The sequence below is a fragment of the Corylus avellana genome, chromosome ca1, assembly GCF_901000735.1.
Source record: "Corylus avellana chromosome ca1, CavTom2PMs-1.0".
In the NCBI taxonomy this organism is placed as follows: domain Eukaryota; kingdom Viridiplantae; phylum Streptophyta; class Magnoliopsida; order Fagales; family Betulaceae; genus Corylus; species Corylus avellana.
Genome location: NC_081541.1, coordinates 49,735,748 through 49,745,311, shown reverse-complemented (window position 1 = coordinate 49,745,311; position 9,564 = coordinate 49,735,748). Strand labels below are relative to the sequence as shown.

The following is a 9,564-nucleotide window of genomic DNA, read 5'->3' as shown; positions in this document are numbered from 1 at the left end:
GCCAGCGCCTCTCACCCTCACTTGTCTCTCAGTCCACTCTCCAGACCAAGCGCCGCTCCTCTCTCACTCTCGCCGGCGGAGGATCTCGGCGGAGAACCATACCGCTCCTCTCTCTCTCTCTCACAGTCGTGCCGATCTCAAGGTTTCTCTCTCATCTCTCTCTCTCTCTAGAAAGTGAACTAACGTCATTGTCTCTCGTGTTGGATTCACACAAAAAAAATCCAACCATAAAAATTGTAAACAATACAAAAAAAAGAATTCTTGATAAGTTTTAGCCCAAATCCGGTTTTTAAAAAAATTTACAGAAGACCAGTTTTTTAAAAAAATTACAAAAAAACCAGGACTTAAATTTGAAATTGATGCCCATTAAAATATCCGACTCGCCCGACCAACCCGCGAAACCCGCCCCGCACAATCCGCCCTGAACTACCCGAAATCCGGCAGTTTTAATGCATTTAATCCGGGTAACGGGTAAGAATTTACCAAACCCGATAGTCACGGGTCGGGTGGCAAAAAACTCCAAACCCGCCCCGAACCGACCCGTGCACAGCCCTATATATATATATATATATATATATATATATATATATATGAATATTGATTATGTCTGTTTGTATTGTAGGCTAGAGTCCCTGGAGAAACCGGGCTGCAAGGTGTGATTCAAAGTACTGGGATATTGTGTTTTTGTGGCAAATGCAGAAGGAGGTGTTTTTATGTTGGCTGTAGGTTGTTCTGTGTTGTTCGAGCTGCATGTGGAAAGTGCAAGAACTATTTACTAGCGTATATTTTCCTGGAGAAGGAGAACATTCTTTGTACTGTCATGAATGCATGTGTAAATGCTTTGTTGGATTGCTAGAAGAGTTTGTCTGAAATTCTATGGTTGTTCCTCTTCAAAGAAATCTACCGCATCATTCTGAATTGCAGAGGTTTGTTTTGCATCCTGTTTGTTATGTTATAAAGTTCATCAACATAAGTTCTTTGTTTTTGTTTATATAAATAAAATGTGACGTTTTGGTTGTTTAATGAATTACAGGACATCTACCTGAAACATACAATGGGAATTTGATGCAACTGTGAACTGATATGTTGGATTTTCTTTTCTGAGTAGTAATATTATGTTGTGGGCAAAAATTGTTGGTCTCATCTCTTGTGCTTACTGCAACTGCAAGGTAAATTTTTTTCTGCTTGAGATTGATTTTATTTACATTTACTGAGCATGTGAGCCACTCAGAGTCAGAAACTCATGCTAATTGGGTATCATATATAAGTGTTTCAAATCATTTGGGTGGTTGAGGTCCTACAATTGATGTCCAAAGTCAATTGGCAAGACCTTTGTGGACCAGGTCCACCCAAAGTCTAGAAAGGAATTTCGAAATTTGACAAGAAACAGATTGTCTTAGCTTTCCACTTTAGCTTCTTTCTTAATGTAATTGAAACTTAAGGGCCTTCCAGTGATTACTCCTTGTTACATGTTTTGTGATTGACTAGTTTCCTGTGATAAAACTGTGGGCCATATTTGCTCGCTACTATGTATCAATAATTTTATTCTTTTTACTTTTCATATTTTATTTATTTTTTGTCATATTAACTTTAAATCTTCATCGTCAATTTGATAGATTTTTAATCGGAGTTGATCTTGATGTTTCCACAGGCCATAATTTCAGCAGAAATTTGGTCCTTGCACAATTATTTTATGTTACCAGGTACTTTATATTCAGTAGACTTTTCATTTGCTGTTCAAGAAAAATCACTTTCCTTTGATGAGTTTCACGCCGAATTTCTAAGATATGAAACACTTCTTGATACTCAAAATCAAGCAATACCTCCTGAGACTGGTACCTTTTGCTCTTTTCTCGTACAAGAGTCCCCAACTTCACCAATTTCAGATGTGGCCCCACCACTAACACATTTTTCATAGCAAGCTACAAAATTCTTGTCAAAACTCAAAACACTTCTTAAGAAGAAAACCACGAAACATTTTTATAAATCTCTGTCAATCATCAATTTCATCAATTCCTGCCACAAGAGCATGCGAACTTGCATTGTAAATTCTCTTTTTACAGCAACTTGCTTTAGACTGTGACTCTTATTTTCTCTTAAAGGAAATGACATTATTTAAAATACTTGTCTGGTTTCTATTTCATTTTTGTGCTCTAGGTGTATTTTGATCCCATACTTCATTCCATCATTGCTTTATAAAATATAATATTCTACCACGCTTCTTTTTTTCTTTGTGTTATAATTATTTAATTGTTTTTAAGGAAGAAATACATGAGGCCTATTTTTTGGTAGGGCCTATATGTCGGGCAGTGTTTTACCAGATAATAAATTATGAAGAATAAAGAAATACCACCTATACACCCAAATAAAAATTTATGTTTTAATAAGGAATCCATTGAAGGCTTTACATAAATTGAGATTTGGCCGTAGAAGTATCAAATTGTATCCGAGGAACAGAGGGATACAAAAAAGTAATAAGAGGGGCACCTATTTGTATTATTCGTAGAATAGATATATTATTATGATAAATGCAGCCAATCAATTGTCTCAAATGGTACCAGGTCCAATGCTTTCCAACTTTATAGGGACACCCAACTAATGGTGATTCTTTACTTTATGGGCAGTACACATACATATATACATATAAATGAATATTGATTATATCTCTTTGTATTATAGGCTAGAGTCCCTGGAGATACCAGGCTGCAAGGTGTGATTGAAAGTAGTGGGATATTATGTTTCGGTGGCAAATGCAGAGGAGTTGAAGTGGATACTCGATGCTATTTGAGAAGACCCAGTAGATTGTTTGTGGATCATTGCATGTGTGCTTATTTTTATGTTGGCTGTAGAAGAACATTCTCTGTAATATCATGAATGCATGTGTAAATGCTTCGTTGGACGGCTAGAAGAGTCTGTCCGAAATTCCATGGTTATTCTTCTTCAAATAAATCTACCATCAGTCTCAATTGCAAAGGTATCTTTTGCATCATATTTGTTATGCTATAAAGTTCATCTGCATTCACTTCTTTTTTTAAAGAAAATGTGATGCTTTGGCTGTTTAATGAATTGCAGGACATCTTCCTGAAACTGGCAATGGGAGTTTGATGCTGCTATGTAAATCATGTGTGGAGTGCTTAAAAGATTCTCGAGCTACCCTTGCTTAAACAGCTGATGCAAATGATGGGTATGCATTATTAGATTAGATTTCAAAGTAGTCATTATTAACTTTTTGGCTTATGTGTTGTTTATATATATATATTTTTTATTATTATTATTTTTTTTTATGTGAATTTTTCGTTCCCTCAGTGTGAAAAGGAATATGATGTTGACTGTTTGACGGATCACAATATGTAAGACTAAGGGGTGAGGACTTTTTCTGTTATTTTTTGCAGTTATGTTGCCACCAGAATTACTTTTCTGTTTATTGGATCTGCAAATGTTAACAAAACTCATCCACCAGAAATTGCAAAAAGGGAAGTGGTTCTGTTTCACAGAGAACAAAAGCTTTCGTAATCACTTCTGAATCCTGTAAGGAGGCTAACGTTCAATAAGATGGAGGGTTCTGAATTGGAAATTGACCTCTTCTTATGAAACTAGACTTTTTCCCATTTTCATAGTAAAAACAAAATTGAAACTAGACAGTTGCTTTCAGATGTTGTTGCCATTTTCCATGTGAGTGATTGCCAAATTTTTCCTGTCATATTTTGCAATTCTATTGCCACTAGAAATACTTTTTTGTTTATTTGAACTACAAATGGTAACAATATTTATCCACAATATTTATCCATAACTATTGGTTGTTCACTTCAAAATTTTATAGTTGAAAAGAAAGCCATATATTCCATGTGATATCTAATAACTCAAAAAATTAAGTTGAATTTACTCTAAAAGATCCATGAATGGGTACTAGGAAACAGATGAAGCCTCATTTGCTATTTTTTAATGCATGCTTTTATTTGTGTCAAAAAGCATCTCGAGTTGATTGGAAACCAGCTTAGCACTTGCATGGTATGTTTAATTAGAATCTGCATTAGCACCACGATAAACTAAAAGTTATCTTTATTTGCATAAACTATTCATATGATCTGATGCACGTTTGTGTAGGTTTTCCATTTCAATCTACTATGCATGTGTTGTTAATTTCTTTGTTGATTCAGACGTTTAGCTATTTTCTCATGAATAGGTACTGAAAGTTTAGTGGGAACCTGTGCACCTTGTAAAAGTTCAGGAGAATTTTGGTTTTTTTTTTTTCTTTTGTTGGAAGTGCTTTGAATTACCATTCAGTACCTTTTCTCCTCAAAGCTTCTATAAGGGAAAAGGTAATCAGTGATAGAAAAATATTTTCTTGTGGCTACTGTGTGATCACTGTTAAGGTGACTGACTTGATTTATGGTAAAAAAATGGCAGTTTTCCTGATATCTAGCCGGCATTGAACAAATTGGATGCACATGCTGTTTCTGATACCTTCAATTATCAAAATGTTGAAATGAGAAACTGAAGCCGGTTTTAGATGGTAACATTTTCTATTGACCAAGAGGTGCGGGTAATTTTTTTAATGGTTGTTCTTTTCATTATCAATAGTATATATATGTATGCATATTGATTATGTCCCTTGTACTGTAGGCCCTAGAGAAACCAGGCTGCAAGGTGTGATTGAAAGTAGTTGGATATTGTGTTTTGGTGGCAAATAAACATTTACCAGCGTTGAGTAGGAGAACATTTTCTGTAACGTGTAAATGCTTTGGTGGACGGTTATAAGAGTGTCTGAAATTCAATGGTTGTTCCTCTTTAAATAAATCTACTGCATCATTATGAAGTGCAGAGGTTTGTTTTACTTCATGTTTGTTATCTTATAAAGTTCATTAGCATAAGTTCTTTTTTTTCCTTTTTCTTTTTTAAAATAAAAAATAAAAATAAAGAAAATGTGACGTTTTGGCTGTTTAATGAATTGCAGGAGGACATCTTCCTGAATAGGCTGAAACTAACAATGGGAATTTGATGCAACTGAGTACTGATATGTTGGATTTTCTTTTCTGAGTAGTGATATGCTGTGGGCAAAAATTGTTGGTCTCATCTTTTGTACTTGCTGCAACTGTGAGGTAAATTTGTTTTTTCTTGACATTGATTTTATTTGCATTTAGTTAGCATGTGAGCCACTCAGAGTTTGAAACTCACGCAATTTGGGCATCATATATAAGTGTTTCAAATCATTTGGGTGGTTGGGGTCAAATTCTCTGGTGTTGGCCCCACGGAGGTACGGTCCTGCAATTGGTGTCCAAAATCAATTGGCAAGACCTCCGTGGACCAGGTCCACCCAAAGTCTGGAAAGGAATTTCGAAATTTGACAAGAAATAGGTTGTCTTAGCTTTCCACTTTAGTTTCTTTCTTTATGTAATTGAAACTTAGACCCATCCAGTGATTACTCCTTGTTATATGTTTTGTGATTGACTAGTTTCTTGTGATAAAACTGTGGCTTGCTGCTATGTATCAAGAATTTTATTCTTACTTTTATCCTAATTATATGTATTGTTCCCTCAATGTGCAAAGGAATATATGGGCTGTCTGAAGGATCACCATTTGGTAGACCTTAGGGTGAGAATTTTCTCGTTATATTTTGCAGTTCTATTGCCACCTGAATTACTTTTCTATTTATTTGAACTACAAACATTAACAGAAGTGGTTTTGTTGCTCGGATTGCAACAAAATTCATTCTTTTTTGTAAAATTTTGTAGTTTGTGGAGATCAAAAGTTTCCAGACTCATGCACTTCTAAATGTTTTAAGGAGGCTAACAACAGGATGGTGAGTTCTTAATTGGAATTGGCCTCTTCATCATATGAAACTAGATAGTTGCTTTCAGAGTACGTTGCCATTTTTCATGTGACAGATTGTTAATTGCTATGTTAGTATACAAGTGACTTCCATTACCTGTAAAAAAATAAAAATTTGAGTTCCTTAAAGTTTCTAGACATATGATGCTTCATTATTTGATTCTGGCCTGAACCTTTTTATGTGTGAATCCAAAGAGAAAATGTTCCTATGAATGAAAGACCAAATTGTAGCAATATCTGATGAGTGTATGTCGTCTTAAGGGCCTTCAAGTGATTACACCACATGTTTTGTTGATTGACTAGTATCTTGTGATATGACTGGGGGCCATATTTGCTTGTTTTTTGTGTATCAACAATTTTTTTTTTTTTTTTTTTTGAACTCTTTTGCTAGATGGTGTTTATTTGTTGCCTTATTAATTTTAAATAGTGAGGTTTTTTTCATGCCAAATTATATCTTGCAGTTCTATTGCCAAAAGAGAATTCATTGTGCTTTCAAGTATTTGGTGGTTCACAGAGAATGGTAGCTTCCGAACTAACTTCTGAATCAAGTATTTGGTGGCTAATGTTGATCAATCCCTTGTTTATAGGGTCATTTTTTTTATTGTCAATAACCAGTACAGTGTCGTATTCTTGGGATCAAATCATGTAAACAAACAGAGCATGCAGACTTGTAGTTGCACTGTAAATTGTCCTATTTTTTTTTTAGATTTGAACTTTTTTTTAGAATATAAAGTCCGAGACAAGTAAGTCAACAATTGGCCTTATATACCCAGTTATTTATTCTGCATATTTGTTTGATTTACTAAGATGTCCTGTAGTTGATTTTTAGTGAACACTTCTCGGTTTGCTCTGTTTGTTTGTTTTTTTTTTTTCTTTTGGTTGCTCACACATAATCAAACCCTTATTAACTGCAAAGCCACAATCTTTTCCCTAAACTTTGAATTACCATTCAATACCTTTTCTGTTGAGTAAGAGTATCACTTGTATGTCTTCGTACTGTTTGCATCAGTTTGCTTGAGTCGCAATTATGATGTTTATTATTTAGGCCAATTGCAGAGTGTGTTCCCCTACGGCTCTACCGACCATTTCCCGTGGTACTCTGTACTGTAAATGTCGCCGGAATGTCTTCCAAAAAGAAAAATGTGTAGAGCATTATGTTAATGTTGTGGCAGCTGGAAGGGATGCTGGACTTGATCCTGAAGAACAGACATCCAAGCGATGCATTGTTACTGTCAAAACTCCAGATTTTGAGTTTAGTGGATGTGCATTATGTGAGTTCTATAATCATTATTCTTCCCATCAATAGTTTCTATACCATACATGCTTCATTATTTACTTCTGGCCTTAAATTTTTTGCATGGTGGCACCTATTCTAAATTGATGAACGTTTATTAGTATCCTTGTTTACACTAATGAGCATACATATCAATAATTTCCTGTTTATTTGCAGCCTGGTATGATCGTTAAAGGTGAGAGTGATGAGCCTCTGTGGTACCATTAGTGTTAGAGTTTGTTGACCATAGTACTCAGTTTTTCCCCTGTATTTAACTGTAGAATGTCAGTTAGAACACTGCTAAGTCCCTTACAATTTCTCGTCACAAAAATCTCTAAAATTCTTGCCTTTTTGTTTGCTAAATTCTAACATGCTTTATCTATTATTGTAGGAAAATTGTGCTGGCAACAAATATTGCAGAGAGTAGTATTACTATAGATGATGTTGTGTATGTCATAGACAGTGGAAAGGGAAAGGAAACTAGTTATGATGCCCTGAACAAACTGGCTTGTCTATTACCATCGTGGATTTCTATGGCTTCGGCACATCTGGTATACAGTTAGTGCCATAAAGGCGTAATAGCAAACGAGAGGTTCTTTTTGAAACATGTTTCTCCAGCTTATTTAGCTAAATTGATATGTTGCTTAATTGGATGTCCCTTCTTTTCCTTTTTTATCTTCCCCCTCTTTTCTGTTGATTATGGTTAAACAATTTCAGGGACGAGGTCGTGCTGGCCGTGTGCAACCTGGAATTTGTTATAGACTATATCCAAAAATGATCCACGATGCAATGCTTCAGTATCAGTTACCTGAGATTCTCATTCACCTTTGCAAGAGCTATGCCTGAATATCAAAAGTTTGCAGCTTGGAACTGTTGGATCATTTTTGGCCAAAGCACTTCAACCCCCAGATGCTCTTGCCGTTCAAAATGCAATTGACCTTCTTAAAACAATTGGAGCTTTAGATGATATGGAGGAGCTTACTCCCCTTGGTACGCACCAATGAATACAAGTTATCTCTATCGGATTATTACCTTTAGGATGATACGTGATTGTAATCTGAATAATTTTGTGTAAAGGTCGCCATCTTTGCACTCTACCAATGGACCCAAATATTGGGAAGATGCTTCTTATGGGGTCTATCTTTCAATGCCTCAATCCTGCCTTAACAATTGCCACAGCCCTTGCACATCGTGACCCTTTTGTCCTACCAATAAATAGGAAAGAGGAAGCTGATGCAGCAAAATGATCCTTTGCTGGTGATTCTTGCAGGTTTGGTCATTAAGCTGAGCCATTCTAGCTGCTGCACCTTTGCATCTGGAGTTTTCCAAATATGTCCTTGATTCTGTCGCTAATTCCAAAATTTTGCACGCATTTTTGATGAAGTGACCACATAGCACTTCTCAAAGCCTTTGAAGGATGGAAGGATGCAAATCGAAATGGAAGGGAAAGAGCATTCTGTTGGGATAGCTTTTTGTCCCCAGTAACCTTGCAGTTGATGGACGATATGAGAATGCAGTTTCTAGATCTATTATCAGACATTGGCTTTGTAGACAAATCAAGGGGTGCTAATGTAAGATTTTATGATTTTCAATTTTTGCTTTTTAAAGTGAAGCATTCCTCCCCCCTCACCACTTTTTTTTTGTTATTTATTTCTCAGTATTTAACATTTCAACCCAAGAATTCCTCATCAACCGACTTTGTGGCTGATGAACTTTGCCATTCTATTTCCTTCTCATACAACCATATGAAAATTGTTGTTATATGTTTGTGCAGGCTTACAACCAATACAGCCATGATTTGGAGATGATCTGTGCAATCCTTTGTGCTGGACTCTACCCAAATGTTGTGCAGTGCAAAAGAAGAGGAAAGCGAACACAATTCTACACTAAAGAAGTTGGGAAAGTTGACATCCATCCTGCTTCTGTCGATGCAGGGATTCATCTCTTCCCTCTGCCGTACATGGTTTACAGTGAAAAGGTGAAAACAACTGGCATCTACGTCCGAGACTCTACAAATATATCAGACTACGCTCTACTTCTATTTCGTGGTAATCTCATCCCTAGCAAATCCGGGGAGGGCATTGGGATGCTTGGTGGTTACCTTCATTTCTCTGCATCAAACAGAAGTGGTTTTTTTGCATGGATTGCAACAGAATTTATTCTGTTTTGTAAAATCTTGTAGTTGGTGGAGATCAAAAGTTTCCAGACTCACTTCTGAATGTTGTAAGGAAGTTTACATTGATATAAGAGGGAGGGTTCTTAATTGGAACGACCCTGTTCATCATACTTGCTTTCAGAGAATGTTGCTGCATGCGAGAGATTGTTAAGTGCTGTGTTAGCATATAGGTGATTTTCCATTACGATCTTACTCGCATTATTGCATACCAGAGTGACAGCTTTGATGTGGTTTCTGGTGATATTAAAGTCAAGGCCACCCCGTCTTTGGTGGTTGTAATTGTTTG

General features: G+C 36.0%; 1 pseudogene; it reads left to right on the top strand.

The window, feature by feature from the left end:
* The window catches only part of LOC132182610 (DExH-box ATP-dependent RNA helicase DExH1-like), a 94,742-nt pseudogene extending 85,178 nt beyond the window's left edge, over positions 1 to 9,564 (top strand).